This window comes from Canis aureus, chromosome 27, assembly GCF_053574225.1.
Source record: "Canis aureus isolate CA01 chromosome 27, VMU_Caureus_v.1.0, whole genome shotgun sequence".
Lineage (NCBI taxonomy): Eukaryota > Metazoa > Chordata > Mammalia > Carnivora > Canidae > Canis > Canis aureus.
In genome coordinates this window covers 46229033-46248820 of record NC_135637.1, presented here as the reverse complement: position 1 = coordinate 46248820, position 19788 = coordinate 46229033, and the positions used below count along the sequence as shown (strand labels likewise).

General features: G+C 44.2%; 2 long non-coding RNA genes across 2 annotated transcripts in view; one reads left to right on the top strand and one right to left on the bottom strand.

Moving 5' to 3' along the window:
• LOC144299387 (uncharacterized) overlaps nucleotides 1–19788 on the top strand; it is an 87772-nt gene that overhangs the window by 11447 nt on the left and 56537 nt on the right. The window lies entirely within an intron of this gene.
• The window catches only part of LOC144299359 (uncharacterized), a 37638-nt gene continuing 19438 nt past the window's right edge, over nucleotides 1589–19788 (bottom strand). Inside the window, exon 4 of the long non-coding RNA XR_013366109.1 lies at nucleotides 1589–1759. This is a non-coding gene — a long non-coding RNA (uncharacterized LOC144299359). The remainder of the gene's footprint in view (nucleotides 1760–19788) is intronic.

The following is a 19788-nucleotide window of genomic DNA, read 5'->3' as shown; positions in this document are numbered from 1 at the left end:
ATGTAGGGTGTAGGACAATAATGGCACAGGGAAGGGATATCAATTGGCTAAGGTCGATGAATGCCTTGGAAATGAACCTGGTCTTAAGCCAATTAGACTGTCATACATAAAGAAGTTAACTGTAATGCCCAGGAAAGCTACTAAAACTATAAGCCACAACACATGGGAAAAGCAACATGGGGATTTAGTAATTCCTCTAGAATAGAACACCAAGAAGAGCAATAATGTAGGAATGTGAGAACAAAAAGACATAATGCATAGAAAACAGATGGAAAAAATGAGAGTATGCAACGCTACCTGAAAAGTAATTAGGTAAATTTACACAGTCCATTAAGAGGCAGAGACTGGAAGAGGGAATAAAAATCTGTCATCTCTCTGCCATCGTCCAGAGTCCCCCTTTACGTCCAGGACACAAGTAGGATGAGGCTTAATGATGGGAAAATGGGCACCAAGCAGATATTAACCCAAAGAACTAGACCAGCTTTGTTAATATAAGACAAAACTTATGGCATTTTTTACAGAAAGGAGGATGATTTATAGTAACAAAAGTGGCCACTCTTCACGAATTACGAACGTGTCACACTTAACGAGAAGGCTCCAAAATACATGACATGAAAGGATAGAATTGAAGAGAGGTACGGACCCCTCAACATAATGCTTGGAGGCTACAATACTTGACTTCTGACAACTCAGAGACTGTTATTTCTTGTTATGCTCACATCAGCACCATGGGGTGGGCAGAGTGTGGGGCTGGGGGCCATAATTTAAGGTGAAGGGCACAGAAGCTTGGAGAGATGAAGTGACTTGCTCAGGGTTGCAGCACAGATGAGGGAGGGTTCTGAGGTGGGGGCAGCAGATGGTTCCCTGGTCACCTGGATATGAGCTCATACCCTGTGCACCAAACCAAGCCCTGCCCTCACTTCCTTGTCCACATCCTCCTGCCCAGCACTGTTGCAAGGACTGCAGCTGCCCAAGAGAATGGCCCAGATCCCGAGCCATCTCTTGGTTCTGCATTTCAATTCCTGACACAAATGCAATATCTTTCCCCCAAAGAAGACCCCCTAGTGGACTGAGGGGAATCCAAACATGTCTCCACCTCCTTCTCACTTAACTCTGCACCCACACAAGTTGATTCTCTCAGCAGCCCTGCTCTGAGAATTCCTGATTCGGGTGACCACCCTGGATGACCAGTAGTGTTCCTGACTCCCAACTGTCGTAGAACCCAGGACATTCCAAACCAACTGCACACATGACAGTTCCCCAGAGAATTAGCTTGGATCTTCAACTGACCAAACCTCATTGTGAATCCATTAATGAACGAGGACAGGGGCTCCTGGTCAGGCTGGTGTTCGGTGGCTTACTGCTTGAAGTCTACAAGCCCCCATGTCTTCTAGACTAAAATCTGTACAGCCTAGACTCAGGCCTTGTGAGAAGGCCTCGTGCAGGAAGTAGCTGCACTAGCTCTGAGTGGGCACCTTCCCAGCTCCTTCTTTCATCCCAGCGTCTAGGCTCTGCTGCACAAACTAGTTACTTCTCTCGAATCTACATACTGATTTACCCCCACAGTACCTTCAAAGCTACAGTCAGTGGAAGTGATACTCGTGGCTCTCCCTTGTTGATGGCCAGATGCCCCTGTGGGTGCTGTGGAACCCACTGATGGGGAAATCCAGTAGAATTTATTGGCTGCAGGTGGTTATGCTGTGACTCCCGTGTTTCAACTCTTTATGATCTTTTTCTTCTCATAACAGGAGTCATGATCCTGGAAAATACACCAAAGATAGAACCATTAACATGCAGCTCGGGAAGACTGAGGAGGCAGGTCATCAGGGTGCCTAGGGCACGTGTGTGTGAAGCAGGCCCATCCACACCTTCACACAGGCCTCGAGGTCCCCTGTGTCCATGGAGGGTCTCTAGGGCAGCTGCACAGGGGCCTCTCTTCCACGGAAACACGTTCACACATCAGACTCTGGAGGGGTGTGCAGGCTGGCATGAGCTAAGGGACAGGGGAGCCTATGTAGTGACACCAGAGGAAATATTTGTTAACATCAACTACTCTGGGAGTCGTCTTTCAGGTCCAGCAAACAGGACAGATCCATGAAGTTTTGCACAAAGGCCTGTAAATCACAAAGGGGAGAGTTTACCTCTCCACCATCTCCTGGCTCACACTAGAACTCAGCCTCTGGGTTCTCACATACAAGAGAGGGGGGCTGTGGCCCTCAGGTCACGTCCCCTGTAGGTCAGTGACAAGCCCTACAGTCTCCCCAGCACAAGTCCCAAGAAGCTTCACCAAACAAACCCCACTTGGACATGTGGTAGTGGCAGAGGGAGGGAAGTGCAGACCTGCTGAGACCGATAATTTTCAAATAGCAAGAAAAGATGACTCCAATATAGCACAGTCAAGCTCATGAATCCAGTTCCTCTTACAATTACAGCATTCAGAAACGTGACAGGAGAAAATCAGAGTTCTGCACAAATTTCCACTACCTTTGGGATTTCTTATCCACCTTCCTCAGCCTCCAGAGGACTATGGTCCACCCCACTGTCCCAGAAGTCCTGACCCACTGCCTGCTACCTGAGGGCTCTTCTGATGTTGAGTTAGAATGCACCCTGACTTCTGTCATTGCACTAATGATGCCCTTAATACATTTAAAATTGTTCTTTGAAATAGAAAACACGAGGCAGCGTTTTGGTAGCTTTCTCTGAAGTATACAGCACTGATGTAACGATAGCAATTATCCTTGAAGTGATGAGTCAACCTCCGCAGTACCTTCATCTCTTTCAGTTTATGGGGTGTACCCGGGTGGGTGTACAGAAGCGCATTTTCTTGAATTTCCAACTGGAAGGGAGAGATGTGGCTGTGCAGGACTGCGTGACTTCTGTCTCCACCCCAACACACGTCCTGGGAAATGCACAGCAATAGGGAGCAGTGTTGGCCTACTCACTAGTGTGCTATAAGGAGGCTAAATGGGGTTTGCTACAAGTAGGGCCTGGAGCCCAGGCAAGGATGTGTGCTTCACAATTTCTCTGTAGATGTGTAGCAATTGAATGACTGGTTAAGGAGTTAGACATCTGGTCATGGGTGGATCTAGAAAGCGGGCTTGGATGGCTCCCCAGCACGGGAGGTGAAAAGATTATGAAGTTTTTCCTCTGATCTGTTAAATTGTCCCACTCCAAAAGTTTATCTTCTTCTTGTTTTGTTACTCAAGCTGGAACCCACTGGTCAGTACAGAGGCAGCGTGCTGCTGACAATGCTGCCAACCACCTGTCCTCTAAGTCACTGTGTGTGGTAGAGATCTTCAGGGATGGCCTTGGAGACGATGCTGCTTTTGGATGATGTTTTGAGAGCTGCTGAAAAGACCTCCTACTGCTTCCTTCTGCCACAAATCACACAATTCAGAACATAATCTGTAAACATTGGGGTGCAGGTGTTCCAACATTTCATTGCATCTGTATCTTTAGGGTAAATCCCCAGCAGTGTAATTCCTGGGAATCAGTGAGGGTGACAAAACATGAGACACTCCTAACACTTGGAAACAAACAAGGTGTGGTGGAAGGGGAGGTGGGCGGGTGGTTGGGTTAACTGGGTGATGGGCACCAAGGGGGGCACGTGGTGGGATATGCACTGGGTGTTATGCTATATGTTAGCAAATTGAACTCCAATTAAAAAAATAGAATAAGAAGGGAAAAAAGGGATCCAAGTCATTTAGAATCAGTAACAATTTTGCAGTCTTGTCAAATTTCAAAACAATAACACTTCATTTTTATTTTTTATTTATTTTTAAATTTTTAAAAAAACTTATTTATGATAGTCACAGAGAATGAGAGAGAGAGAGAGAGAGAGAGAGAGACAGAGACCTAGGCAGAGGGAGAAGCAGGCTCCATGCACCGGGAGCCCGACGTGGGATTCAATCTCTGGTCTCCAGGATCGCGCCCTGGGCCAAAGGCAGGCGCTAAACTGTTGTGCCAACCAGGGATCCCACACTTCATTTTTAAAATGAAAAAAAAAAAAAAACCACACAAACTTTTTCAAGTACTGAAGACTTTTCATCCTGAGTTTGTTACAATATGAACACCCAGGATAGAAAGCAGCTGTCATCCAAATATTACCGAGGTGCCCTCCTGCAGCCACTGGGGGGACAGGTGGAAAGACCCGGTGGATTCATCACCACTGGGCCTTGGGGAAGAGCTCACAGCAAGTGGGCATCGCCAATGGCTGTCGACACCTGCTCTGGTTCAGAGGGACAGTGGCTCCTGTTGGACATGGCTGTGAAATTCTCAGGAAAGAGGAGGGGGAAGGCAAAGACATTTGGAACTGGTGAGCATCTTCCTGTGGGATTGATCTTTGTCTTTCCCAAGTGATTTATAATCTGTCCCACCTGCCTCTATGCTCACATGCCAATCACTGTTTTTTTTTAAGGACAGTTAGGATCTTGTACCAAAGCATCTGGTACAATTTCATTCTCCTACATGCCAATGTGGAGACACTGCCCCCTCTCAGACGTCGTGACCCTCTTGCTCAGCTCTTGCTCTGCGTCTGCAAAGTGTGTTGACCACAGTGGGGAAGAAACAGTAGAGCCATTCTGTGAAATGCTTAATTTCCACTTACCATATGAGGGGCACACCTTAGGGCCCTGAAACACTGGCCTATGGTAAACTGTGTACAGACCCTGTCACGGAGATTAGAGCTGTTTACATCGTTAGGCATAAGTTACATCATGACCTAAAGGATGGAACCGAGCCTCTCCTTTGCCTTCCTGGGCTTCGCTTTCAGCCCAGAGGGGCAGTGCCCCCCTCTGACTATGCCTCTAGGGTTCCTTGCTTGGCTAATGGACAGTCAGACGGGCTCTCCATCAAGAACAGATCACACATTCCCTTTGTCACATCCCTGCCTCCTGACATCATCTTGTGGAGTGAGAGACATGTCCTCTTGCCATGCGAAGGGGTTAGCTAGCACTGGAGTCCTCTGGTTCCTTGGACCCCCGTGTTCTTCACCATTGCAGACCTTGAGACATTGGAGCACATATCAAAAATGAGCTTGCCTTTTTAATGTGTTTCCTTTCAGTCTTGGTTAGTCCTCTGGGGTTGGAAAGGAATGTTTGTATATGCCGCCCAGCTAGTTCAAAGACATACAGCATTGTACTTCCTTTGTGGTATCTCACCCCCTTGTGATTTCCTTTTTTCTTTTTAAAAATATTTTTTTATTTATGATAGTTACACACACACACACACACACACACACACACAGAGAGAGAGAGAGAGAGAGAGAGAGAGAGAGAGAGAGGCAGAGACATAGGCAGAGGGAGAAGCAGGCTCCATGCACCGGGAGCCCGATGTGGGATTTGATCCCGGGTCTCCAGGATCGCGCCCTGGGCCAAAGGGGATCCCCAAAAAACAAGTCTTATCAAAGTATGAAGAGATTTTAAATGCTACTGATGATTAAAGAAAGTGAACACAGGGATCCCTGGGTGGCGCAGCGGTTTGGCGCCTGCCTTTGGCCCAGGGCGCGATCCTGGAGACCCGGGATCGAATCCCACATCGGGCTCCCCGTGCATGGAGCCTGCCTCTCTCTCTCTCTGTGACTATCATGAATAAATAAATAAAATCTTTAAAAAAAAAAAAGAAAGTGAACACAAAAGCATACGAGAACATCAGGCCGTGTTCAGCGCGACATCATTTGTTCTTCCAATTTCGATTTCCTAGAGTTCTGCTCTAATATTGTTATTTCTCTTCTGCTGCGTGGTTTTAGCTCCCATCGCTGTTCTTTCTCCAGCTCCCATAAGTGTGCAGTTAGCTTGTGTACTTGAGATTTTTCATTTCTTGAGGCTTCTATTGATATGTCCTCCCTCTAATACCACCCTTGCTGCATCCCAGTGGTTTTGAACCATTGTGCTTTCATTTTCATTAGTTTGCATGAATCTTATACATTCTTCTCAAATTTCCTGGTGGACCTATTCATTCTGAAGGAGTAGGCTCTTTAACCTCCAAGTGTTTGTGTTCCTCCCAAATGTCCTCTTGGCAAGGAGTTGAAGTTTCAAAGCACTGAGGTTTGAAAAATACACAAGGAGAAGTCACAGTCTTGCATCAGTTCATGAACGCTGATTTGTGACCCAGTATGTGATCTACTCTGGAGAAAGTTGCCTGTGCAGCTGAGAAGAAGGTGCACTGTGCTGCATTAGGATGGAATGTTCTGTATCTATCTGTGAAGTCCATCTGGTCCAGTGTGTCATTCAAACCCTTGTTTCTTGGTGATCTTCTGCTTGGTGACATGTGTGTCCCTTGCTGAGTGTGGAGTATTGACCTCTTCTACTATGAGGGTTTCATTATCTGTGTGTTTCTTTAATTTGGTTATTAATTCTATTGGAAAAATCAGGCATCAGATGACCTGAAGGAGGAGGAGTTGCAAAATCTGAATAGACAGAGCTGAAAGTTGGATTATTAGTCAGATCCGAATCGGACAACACGTGTGCCTACGAACAATCTACCTAATTGCCTAAAGGAAAAGGCATAAAGTGGAGAAACAGTTCTTTTTTCTTATACCAATCTTTTTTTTAAATAAATTGATTTTTTATTGGTGTTCAATTTACCAACATACAGAATAACACCCAGTGCTCAACCCGTCAAGTGCCCCCCTCAGTGCCCGTCACCCATTCACCCCCACCCCCCACCCTCCTCCCCTTCCACCACCCCTAGTTCGTTTCCCAGAGTTAGGAGTCTTTATGTTCTGTCTCCCTTTCTGATATTTCACCCCACATTTCTTCTCCCTTCCCTTATATTCCCTTTCACTATTGGAGAAACAGGTTTTTAATAGCATCATTCAAGCTGACAACTTCTAATTTTGCCTCCATCAGGAATTTGTCTACTGAGCCTCTCAAATATCCATCCACCTTCTAGGTTGGTAGGTCCACTTCTAGGTCTCCAAATGTTTCATCTCTGGGTGGTCAGAAGGAAACTAAATTGCAACCCCTTAATAAACAAGGTTTCTCTTCTAGTCTCTCCTACATCAGCAAATGACTCAAAAGTTATCCAGTAATCAAACCAGAGGACTGAAAGCTTCTTTTTTAAGCTCTTTTATCAGGACACCTGGGTGAATCAGTGGTTGAGCATCTGTCTTTGGTTCAGATAGTGATCCCAGGATCCTGGGATGAAGGCCCACTTCAGGCACCCCACAGGGAGCCTGCTTCTCCCTCTGCGTATGTCTCTGCCTCTCTCTGTGTGTCTCTCATCAATCAATAAATAAAATCATTTAAAAAACCCTCTAATACATTACCACCCACATGCAATCAAGACATTTTATAAAATTAATTATAAAATATATATTTCAAGTCCAGGTGCTTCTCTCAACAGCCACCACTTTAATTTTAACCATCATTTTCTAGTCAGGACCACTACTCCAAATCCAGCCAGTACAAACTGAAAGAGACTTGTCAGGCAGGAACTGGGATGGTATGTTGGGAGACACCCTATTTTCTTCTACACAGATATATAAAAGATTAATAAAATATTTTTAAATGATGACACATGGATGGGAGCACAATCATGAGAAATACATGTATCAAAAGGCAAAAGGAAACACCAATGTGAGCAAGGCTTAATCCACGTGCATAATGCCCACTGTATTATGAATAAGGTGAAGTTTACTGAGAGCTCAGGTCTACAGGGAGATAAAACTGAGTGATCCAGGTGAGATAGTCCGTCAGATGCAAGCTCCATGTTTAAAACCAAGGACCACAGGAAGATTCTCACTCTGATGAAAGCAGAGGTGCCAAAATGGATGCAGATAACTTTGCAGGGCTACAGGAGGCTTAGAGTAGCATCCTGGGATTTTTATGGTAACCACTAGAAGCATGATTAAACTAGAAATCCAGCTGATCCAAGATGGTGATGTAGACAGACCTGAACTCACCCTGTCTGTGGACACATATCTCTACCAACAGCAAGAGAGACAGATACATGCTCATGAAGGGAACCCCCAGTCCTGATACAACAATCTACAGTGGGGAGGGATAGTACTGAGGGGCCATGAGCAGATTTGTCAGCACTGGGGTACAGAAGAAAAGCTGGAGTTGAAAAGAGCAACTAGAATATAAAGGAAACTGTCTTACAACCCTGACAAATGGCAGGGTGGTGGCTGGGACTCTCTCCTTGTTGGAGGCGCTGGCAAGTGCTGTGGTTTACAATATCCCTCCCAACTTGACAATGTAGACAGGAGCATGAGCTGGAAGTCCTAGCACACCTACCAACCCGGACTCAGGCTCCCAGCCCACACCAGTCCCTGCCTGTCTAAGAAGGCAGCCTCAGAGCAGCACACACTGAGAAGCCCTGATCAGCACTCACTACATATCCGGCTGTCTTGCCAAGGTGCCACAGGTGGACAACCTCAGAATAGTCCACGTCCACAGAAATTTCTCTCCAAAAGGCTTGCTTGGGCCCTCCTCGTGTGGAGTGCCCTGAGACCTCCTGGCTCCTGCCTGCTTGGCTTCAACCATCCAGGCAGGAAGCTTTCTTCATCCAGCACCTCAGTTTCCTGGCATGAATCCCAACCCCAGCCACTCCACTAGGGTTTCTTCTCTGGGGAGCACACTAGGACCCCCCCTGGCTTTCCAATCTAGCCGAATTTCCACACCAGGGTGACCCTGGTGCTGAGTGCACTGACAGACACCAGTTTGCAGCCAGTTCACCTTCAGCTGCCTTACTAGGGTGCCCTCTGAACAGAGAAACCTGGGACCACCCTGGCTCAGACCCCTTTCAGTTCCAGCTATTCCTCTAGGCAGCCCCAGTACAAAATGCCCTACGCCTCCCAGCACATGCCATCCATAGCTCCATCCAGACAATCAGTCACCAGGTGCACAGTCTACACAGGGAATGACCATACACAAGACCATCCCTTCAAGTTAGGAGAAGATTTTATTTTTATTTATTTATTTTTTTTTTTGAGAAGGAGATTTTAGGCCTAATTGTTTTTTTTAAAATTTTAATTAATTAATTAACTAATTTATGATAGAGAGAGAGAGAGAGAGGCAGAGACACAGGCAGAGGGAGAAGTAGGCTCTATGCACTGGGAGCCTGATGTGGGATTTGATCCCGGGTCTCCAGGATCGCGCCCTGGGCCAAAGGCAGGCAATAAACCACTGCGCCACCCAGGGATCCCCTAGGCCTAATTTTTAAAACAACAACAACAATGACAACACAGGAAGTCGAAATGAGGAGAAAGAAATATGCTTCAAATGAAAGAACAATAAACTTCAGAAAAGAAACTAAATGAAACAGAGATAAGCAATAGGTCTGTTAAAGAGTGTAAATTAATGATCATAAGAGATGATCACTGGATTGGATAGGAAAGTGGAAGAACTCAGTAAGAACTTCAACAAAGAGAAGGTATAAACTAAAAAAAAAACATTAAAAGGACTCATACATTTGGAGAATATAAAAATTAGTGAAAGGGAATAAAGGGAAAGGAGAGAAAATGAGTGAAAGTATCAGTGAGGGTGACAAAACATGAGAGACACCTAACCCTGGGAAATGAACAAGGGGTGGCAGAAAGGCAGGTGGGCGGGGGGACGGGGTCATTGAGTGATGGGCACTGAGGGGGGCACTTGACTGGATGAGCACTGAGTGATATGCAATATGTTGGCATATTGAATTCCAATAAAAATATACGAATATATAAAAAAATGAAAAAAGAGCTAAAGAATACAAACAGATACAAAAAATACAATGGAGAGAATCTAAACTAGATTTGTGGGTTCCAAAGAACAGATTGGCAGTCTAGAAGACCAAGTGATGGAAAGCTTGGAAGCTGATCAGTGAAAAGAAAAAAATAAGTATACAATATGAGGATAGATTAAGGGATTTCTTTTTTTTATAATAAATTTATTTTTTATTGGTGTTCACTTTGCCAACATACAGCATAACACTCAGTGCTCATCCCCTCAAGTGCCCCCTCAGTGCCCATCACCCATTCACACCCCCCCACCCTCCTCCCCTTCCACCACCCCTAGTTCATTTCCCAGAGTTAGGAGTCTCTATGTTCTGTCTCCCTTTGTGATATTTCCCACATATTTCAGATTAAGGGATTTCTTGGGCATCATGAAGCAAAGAAACTTTCACATTATTGTGGTCCCAGATGGAGAAGAGAGACAGGGCAGAAAACATAGTTGAAGAAATATTCTATGAAAACTTCTTTCACAGACATCCAGATTCAGGAAGAATGAAGAGCTCAAAAAAAGCAATCCAAAGAGACCCACACCTGACAAAATAATGAAAATGTCAAAAGTTAAGGATAAAATAGACTTAGAAATAGCAAGAGAGAAAACAACAAGTGCTATGTAAGGGAAATGCCTTCAGGCCATCAGTTGCATTTTTCAGGAGAAACCTTGCAGCCCAGAACAGAGTAGCAAAGGAAAAATCCTACAGCCGAGACTACTCCACTCAACAAGTTGATCATTCAGAATTGATGGAATTGAAGAGTTTCCCGGACAAACAGGACTCAAAGGAGATTATCGCCCCTAAAATGGCACTACAAGAAATGCGAAGGGACTTCTTTTATGTGGAAAAGAAAAGGTCATCACAGACTTAAGAATATTAGGAATATCTTTTAAAAAGGAGAAAAAATGAGTGGGAAATATCAGAAAGGGAGACAGAATATGAAAGACTCCTAACTCTGGGAAACGAACTAGGGGTGGTGGAAGGGGAGGTGGGCAGGGGGTGGGGGTGACTGGGTGACGGGCACTGAACTGGGCACTTGACGGGATGAGCACTGGGTGTTATTCTATATGTTGGCAAATTGAAAATTATTTTTCCTCCCTGCCACACTCCAGGCACTTGGCTGGTTACCTCTCTAGAATAATCGCAGCCCTGGTCAGCTTTTGATTCATTTCCTCCTCCTCATTTCCCCATGTATCATTGGCTCCAAACTCTTTCATGATCCCTCTTCTCCCTCAAACCTGTCTTGCTCTCCAGTCAACTCTCTGCCTCCTTCATCACTGGATTCCACGGATTCCATGTGCCAACCATCTGTTATTCCCTCTTGTAGCCTTGATCATCAACCCCTGCTACACCTTCATCCAGGATACTGCTGCATCTAGTCTCTTTCAAGAACCATACTGCACATTCCCACTTCACCTACAGAATATCTGTATTTGAGGTAAACAAACAAATATGTAGAGGATTCCCACTCAGCAAAGTTGTGAGAACAAACTAGCTCACTATGTATTTCCTCTACCGAAGTCCATTGCAATACTGAGCTTCTGTTCACATGAGTGAGGTTGGTGCATTACAGATTTTGAAATATGCCACTTAATATTTTCTTCTACATGCCAACTTGCAAAACAGTACAATATGATGGCATCTCATTTGTGTAAAGATGGCATACACATGGTCAGATAGGGGTACAATGATTGAAGGAAACAAAGACTGAAAACAACCCTGTAGAAAACTGCTTATATAGCTAACAGGATTAGCAGGGACATTAACTTTGCTTTAAATGTTGCATATATATCAGTGTTTTTTGGATTCATTGCTTCATAATCTAGATTGCTTACATTTTACGTACTACCTGCACTCAGGTCAGAAATATTTAACAACAGAAGAAAAATATAGAGAATCAACTGAGACCCTATAGTTGTTCACAGGACTTTACCACTGGAATGAAAATCTACATAATTTATCTGCATCTGAGAACTTCACTACTGACTAACATCATTAATTAGAGTATCATGACTAAAGAAATGAAATTAAAAGTGAAAATATTTTATGCAGTGAGAATCACACTTTTCCTTACATTTAAACGATGATGTCCAAATAAAAGATTTCACAGAATGGCAAGACATATCAAGGGCAAAGTCTCAGAACATGTAGCTCAAGGCAGAAATTAAGCATGAGGGAGAGAACCAGGATCCAACAAGTTTGATGGATGCCTTTTCTATTAGCGATTTTAGTTTTTAGCTTCACTGCAGAATAATATATGTGCCAATGCTGCACATTGAATATGTACATATTTAGGAGCGAGAACATAACACACTCTGATGCGCGAGTGGAGAAAGCAGTTTCTCCACAGACCAACGGTTAACGTAGGCAGACATTGGGATATAAAAATTCTGTAAGGCTGATCTAAATGTGTCCACTTCACCAACAGCTCGTAATAGTAGAGGCAGGAGTCCAACCCACCTTGGCCTTCCACTAGGCCCTCATCCAAAGGGCTATATGTCCTGCACCACAGACTTTGGAGGGCTAGCATGGCTGGCGAGAAGCTTTAAGACTTTATATCCATGAGGCAGGATAAATACTGGCTTGTGATTTCTTGGATGTTCCTCCCATTGAGAGGTGGGGATACGCACTTCGCTGTAATCAAAGAGGAAATTGGCGCTTACTTGCCACTGCAAGGTCCCCTGGACACAACATGGTGTAACATTCAAGTTTATGCTGCAAAAGCTCATCGTTTCCATTGGCCACTTGGGTCACTGCCCTGAGGAGCCCTCAGCCATCAAGTTAGAGGTTGGCTTGCTCTGAAGAAGCCCTGACAGTGGCAGGGCTCCTGTAGGCCTTCTAGCCAAATGCAGCCTCAACGACAGACATGGAGGGAGTCACCTCCAGAGGATTCCAACCCATAGCCAGAGAGTCTTCCTTACTGAGACTCCCCCAAATCATAGAACAGAAATCATGCATTCCCAAACTATGCCCTGTTTGATTTCCTCACCATGACCAGAGTAAAGTGGGTGTCTCATGCCACCAATTGGAAGGGGGGATACGTTAAAGCACACTTTTTATAATAAGGTCGACAAAAATAACACACATCTAGAAAATATAAATGCTATCATAGACCATACACTGACATCACAGTTTCCCTTCTGCTCCTCTCTGCTGCCTTCCAGGTTCTCCTGCTGGAAGCAACAACCATTGCCCTTCTGGACATCCCTCCAGATGTATGAATTCAGAAATTAGTAGCTATGACACCACAACAAGTATTACCTAAAAGCCTCTGCTTCATTGCGACTGTTCCCCCCAAATGAGAGTAGAGTCTGAACATTTTTTCATTGCTCTTTTAATGCTGCTCCTCTGGTCAGATGATTACACTTTCTTAAGTTTCCTGTAATTGATTTTCGTTTATTCCCTCAAGTTCTCTACACAGGCACACACTTTTTGATCTAGCTGAAGATCATATAAACTCCCTCATTCCTTTCTTTCATTCATTTATCTTTTCAGTCATTTATAAAGAATTTCAGGTAGTCCTAAAAATATTCTAGCACTATGAGTCATATAATAGATGCAGAGTATATATATTCCATGATATAACCAATTGGAATTGAGTTAATTCCTCGCATTACCTAACTGGAAGTTTGCTCATCTGATAGTACTTCAGATGGCAGTGTGGCTGCGCTTGCCCTTACTCCTGTGTCCCGCTGCCACCCTTTGTCCTTCACTCAGATCCGTATGCCTGGCTCAGTTGTCATGAGATCGTCCTTAGAGGGCACTTGCAATATCGAATCCAGCTATGGGAACTTGGGCAGATTGCCTGTGGAGAAAGAAAAATGCCCTATTCTGGATTCTCCTACCACATGTGGCTGCCACAGTGGATTTTACCATCGACACCCCGATACAAGAGTGGTTTGTGTGTGTGTGTTTGTTGCCCCTGTTCTGGCTCTTGTGTCACATTTACTCCATTCCCAGAGACCAGCACAGGGTCTGCCTAGGGCACATTAGCAGATGGGTTTTCAGTGAGTGATTCATACTATCCTCATGTGGAATACAATGTAAGCACAGCATTCCTTCTGCCATACATGGGATACTCTTTGGAACCAATTTTGCGACTTACTGGCAGCTATGAAGAACCACGTCTCCTACAATAGGTCAGTTCAAGCTCATATCGGCCCATGCATCTTGGCTCTTTGGCTGGGGACCAGGCACTGCCCAATGCTGCCACTCCGTTGGATGGGTGGGGAAAAATCAAAAGACTTGAGGCCGTGGCATCATCAGGTATTAGGTACAGAGAAGCTCCCTTGCAAATTTTAAAAAAGAAAACCGTATCTGGGGGCATCACAATGCCAGATTTCAAGTTGTACTACAAAGCTGTGGTCATCAAGACAGTGTGGTCCTGGCACAAAAACAGACACATAGATCAATGGAATAGAATAGAGAACCCAGAAGTGGACCCTCAACTTTATGGCGAACTAATATACGACAAAGGAGGAAAGACTATCCATTGGAAGAAAGACAGTCTCTTCAATAAATGGTGCTGGGAAAATTGGACATCCACATGCAGAAGAATGAAACTAGACCACTCCCTTGCACCATACACAAAGATAAACTCAAAATGGATGAAAGATCTAAATGTGAGACAAGATTCCACCAAAATCCTTGAGGAGAACACAGGCAACACCCTTTTTGAGCTCGGCCACCTTAACTTCTTGCAAGATACATCCACGAAGGCAAAAGAAACAAAAGCAAAAATGATCTATTGGGACTTCATCAAGATAAGAAGCTTTTGCACAGCAAAGGATACAGTCCACAAAACTAAAAGACAACCTACAGAATGGGAGAAGATATTTGCAAATGACGTATCAGATAAAGGGCTAGTTTCCAAGATCTATAAAGAACTTCTTAAACTCAACACCAAAGAAACAAACAATCCAATCATGAAATGGGCAAAAGACATGAACAGAAATCTCACAGAGGAAGACATAAACATGGCCAACACGCACATGAGAAAATGCTCTGCATCACTTGCCATCAGGGAAATACAAATCAAAACCACAATGAGATACCACCTCACACCAGTGAGAATGGGGAAAATTAACAAGGCAGGAAACCACAAATGTTGGAGAGGATGTGGAGAAAAGGGAACCCTCTTACACTGTTGGTGGGAATGTGAACTGGTGCACTGTTGGTGGGAAAGGGAACTTGTGCCGCCACTCTGGAAAACTGTGTGGTGGTTCCTCAAAGAGTTAAAAATAGACCTGTCCTACGACCCAGCAATTGAACTGTTGGGGATTTACCCCAAAGATTCAGATGCAATGAAACACCGGGACACCTGCACCCGATGTTTCTAGCAGCAATGTCCACAATAGCCAAACTGTGGAAGGAGCCTCGGTGTCCATCGAAAGATGGATGGATAAAGAAGATGTGGTTTATGTATACAATGGAATATTACTCAGCCATTAGAAATGACAAATACCCACCATTTGCTTCAATGTGGATGGAACTAGAGGGTATTATGCTGAGTGAAGTAAGTCAATCAGAGAAGGACAAACAATGTATGTTCTCATTCATGTGGGGAATATAAATAATAGTGAAAAGGATTATAAGGGAAGGGAGAAGAAATGTGTGGGAAATATCAGAAAGGGAGACAGATCATAAAGACTCCTAACTCTGGAAAATGAACTAGGGGTGGTGGAAGGGGAGGAGGGCAGGGGGTTGGGTGTGAATGTGTGATGGGCACTGAGGGGGGCACTTGTCGGGTTGAGCACTGGGTGTTATTATGTATGTTGGTAAATTGAACACCAATAAAAATTATTTTATTAAAAAAATAGAAAGATGAATGGAAAAAAAATAAAATTCTATGTTTAGAACAATGTCCTATTACCTGCTCTTTCCCACCCAATCACCCCTCAATGAGGTAATTGTTAGAGAAAATAGAGAGCCATGAGTACTAATGCAATTTTCTGTGTACTTCCTAAATGACCCAATGATTCCTTAGTTCTAGATGCTTGGAATGAATCTGCAATGTCAGAGATTTGTCTCATAGCATTCTGTAGTGTCGTGTATCTCCTTCATTTTAAATTATGGCAACTCCCTCGGTGTATGCTGCAATGTTCACTTCTTCTATTTTTTGGGCACTGGTCACTTACATCTGTATGGCGGGGACTTGTGACCACAACACGAGGATGGGGTTACTTTCTGATGCATGATGAGTGTGAACACAAAGATAACCCTAGAGTTTCGTTAGCTAACATGCTTCGATGAAAGAAAGGACTGACCCTGTGTTTTCATGGAACCCTCCAGTGAGGCTATTTGGAGTCTCGTTTTCTTACTCGCTCAGTGAATAGTAGGTCATCAATAGGCATAGCACCAGGGAAATACTCAAGCAATTCATAGCGATTGAGATAACTAAGTGTACAAGTTAAGTTACATACTAAGGAAAAGGATAAAACTTAATAGAATAGGGGACTTTATCTAATTTGATAATTATGTGTTGAGAGGGAGAAAATGGCTTTTTAGGTTTTGAAATTCATTTATTGATTTATAATTCAAAATTTATTTTAAATTCTAGTTAGTTAATGTATATATAGTGTAATATTGCTTTCAATTGTAGAATTTAGTGATTCATCACTTAGATTTATCACGTAGGACTCATCAAATGGAAAGGATTTTAAAAACTCAATTCAAATTACTGTTCTCTATTGCTCTTACAGCAAATGTTAATGTTGTCTCTAAAAGTGTCTGATAACTGAGGAATAGCAGATATGGGAGGAAGGAGGATTTCTAATCAAGAAAGGAACCTCTTTTGATACCTAATATGATTGATCCCTCTTGACCTTGCAAGTTTTTACTGTCACCTCTATTAGAGTGTGGGTCACTTTCTCTGCTATCATTGTTCTCACAAACAGGGAATAGGGTGTTGGCCACCTTCCATTTTTGAGAAAAGACATGTCCTCTTAATGCCACACTTGGTCTGTGAGGATACCACTGGGCCAGACAGCAGCAGCTGGAGCAGCACGTGCAGACCTGCCTTCACTCTGAAAGTTCTATCATGACCCATCACCACGGTGATGTGATGATGCTCACCTTTAATTCCAACTGTCACTCTCTGAGCCAATCAAGTGCAGTTTTGTAGCAGGTGAGACGCTCCCTACAATGGGAAATCTGAAATGCTGTTTTAAAGGTATGTTCATTCTGATTTTCTGAATTCTGTTCTCTCAAGTTGGCTTGCTGACTGGTTCAGAAACTCTTCTTCTTCTTCTTTTTTTTTTTTTTTTTTTTTTTTTTGCATTTTCATTTCCACCGTCCCATTTGTCCACATTGTAAGATGAATGTATTTTTCTGGTTTTCCTGCATTACTTAATTTTGATTGTTTGATGAAGCTGGCTTCCTTATATATCTTCTACATTTAAAAGAATGTCTACTTCTATATGTCAACTTTGTCCATATTCTTATAAAGAACACACTCAGGAAACACACCACACTGCTCTTATGGATCACCTGGCAACATATGACGGGGAAAGGTCAGCTCTTCTCAGTGTAGATGTCAAAATCTGAAAGCAAATGTGAGCAGTCTAAATCCAGACATTTTCAGATGGAAGGAAACTGGGATTCCCTGTGGTATTTTCAGGGGTTGATGTGGATGCTTTCAGTGGCTGTCTGAGCAATGCCTTGGAGTGAATGAGAAGGGACCTGGCCATCGGGGAGGTGGAGTGAACATCTGTAGGCGAGTCATGGATGGTTGGATGGTCCTCAAAGAGAGTCCTGGGATGGAGTCTCGAGGCCGTGCATAGGCAGGGGACTGTCTAAGAGGAGACAGGAGCCTGTCCCCTGCCCTGACAGGGTCTAGAGAGGATGAAGAGAGCTGGGAGTAGAGAGAAGGTGTGAAGGAGGGAAGAAGGAAGGAGCAGGGAGGCACTCCCTCCAGCCAGGGTAGCTACATTTACCCTTGGACAGGCTTTATTCCAGGTCCCTAGACCATACCTTAGATCAAATGCAGAACAGTCAGCATCATGAGTTTAATTCCTGTCCATGATCCATCACACAACAGTGTGGCCACTCTGGAAAGTTCCCTCATTTCCCTATCTATCAAAGCCTACATTGTAAACCATGAGTTATCCCCCTGCTTCCCCTCCTGATGGTGCTACTATGGGCATTCCAGCAGCGGGTTGTCACGTGGCCTCCATGAGCTCTAGAGCGTCATTTCCATATGAAGGCTAAAGAGGGAACTTCCATCCTTCCATGCTGTGGAGCCATCTGAGTCCCCTGTCTAGATCCACCCAAGACCAGACCTCTAACTCATTCTGTAGCCATTTGAGTGCTGCATACCTACAAAGCAATTGTGAAGCATCCAACCTTCACTGTGCCCAGGGCTCTACTTGCAGTCAATCCCATTTCGCCTCCTAACAGCACTCCAGTGAGTAGGTGGTATGGACACTTCCACATCTCAGAACAGGGAACCGAGGCACATTGGGCTTTCTGGAACTCTGTCAGGTACGTGCACCTTCTAAGTAGGATGAGAACCCAGGACATAAGGCCTGCTCATGGTGCTTTGCTGCGTTGCTTTTTTGTTTTTTTAAACTTTTATTTATTTATGATAGTCACACACACACACAGAGAGGCAGAGGCACAGGCAGAGGGAGAAGCCAGCTCCATGCACCGGAAGCCGGACGTGGGATTCGATCCTGGATCCCCAGGATCGCACCCTGGGCCAAAGGCAGGCGCTAAACCGCTGCGCCACCCAGGGATCCCTGCTGCGTTGCTTTAATGTCTCTGATAAATCGGGGTATTTGCCCACAAAACCTGTCTATGGGGGTGGTTCAGTGCACACCTCAATGCAAAGTCTTCCTAAGTCCAAGTTGGAGGCATGACACTCCATGGGGCAACAGTTGTGTAGGGGGAGTAGAAGGCTGAAACAAGAGTCAATTTGGACTAATTCCCCATGGACTTCTGCCCACAAGATGCCAACACTGCTTTCTATTGCTATGCATTTCCCAGGAACCTGTGGGGAGGATGAGACAGAAGCTGCCCAGTCCACTTCGAGAAAGAAGAGATTTAAGAAAGTGCGCTTCTCTCTGCACAACCGGGTATACCCGATCAGTGACACAGAAGAAGGTATTGTGAGAATTTACTCATTAAGTGGATTTAAGAATAATTCTTTCACTAGTGACATACAAATAGCAGAACAGTACAAAATGCAGTGACACATTTTTCCATGACTTCAAATGTACAAATTTAACTGTTTCAAGTCGATCACCTTACTATAACCATGGAAGTCAACATGCATTTCCAAGTGTAATCTGGGCACCCATGTTCGCGACAGCAGTCTTCCTAAGAGCTAGAGATAGGCACAACCCCCCAATCCAGCATGGGATGAAAGGACACCTAAAATGTGATATGCACACAGGACAGAATGTAACTCAGCCATAAAAAAACCCCAAATGGCTCAATATGCTACAAAACGGATAGATCTTGAATAACCAATATGCTGTTTGAAAGAAGGCATAGGGAGAAAGAAGTAAATTACTTGACCCCACTTAAGGGATCAAATTACAGTAGGCAAACCCATAGACCCAGAAAATCGACACTCGGATGGCTGGAGGCAGGAGGTGAGGGGAGGAGGAACATTCATCTCTTTATGGGGACAGAGATTCCTTAGGATGGAAAGGTTTGGATGTAGATCAGATGGCAGTGCTAAGTACACAGCACCATGACTGTAAACAGGGCTGCAGAGCATTACTTACTTATTAATAATAGCATCAACAACGTCTATTTCATCACACAAAAATAACCATCCAAAGGAATAGAGGACACGTACATAGCAGTATGTGTGAAGGCATGGAAGCTGAACTGGTCCTCTGACAGGTGAAGAAGTGGGAAGGTGGCTGGCCTTTACAGTGGGAAGGATGACTCAGGGGACACAGTCATGAAATGCAGAATGCATCGAATGTTTTGCATTTTGAGACTGACAATTGCTCACTATATAGATCCATTAAGCTTGAAAGCAAAGTCCAGATTCCTTTTCCTTCTTGCTCATCTGCTCTTCATTTCTTTGTCCATCGAGGAAGTTAGCCCAACAGCAGGTCGGGTCTTGCT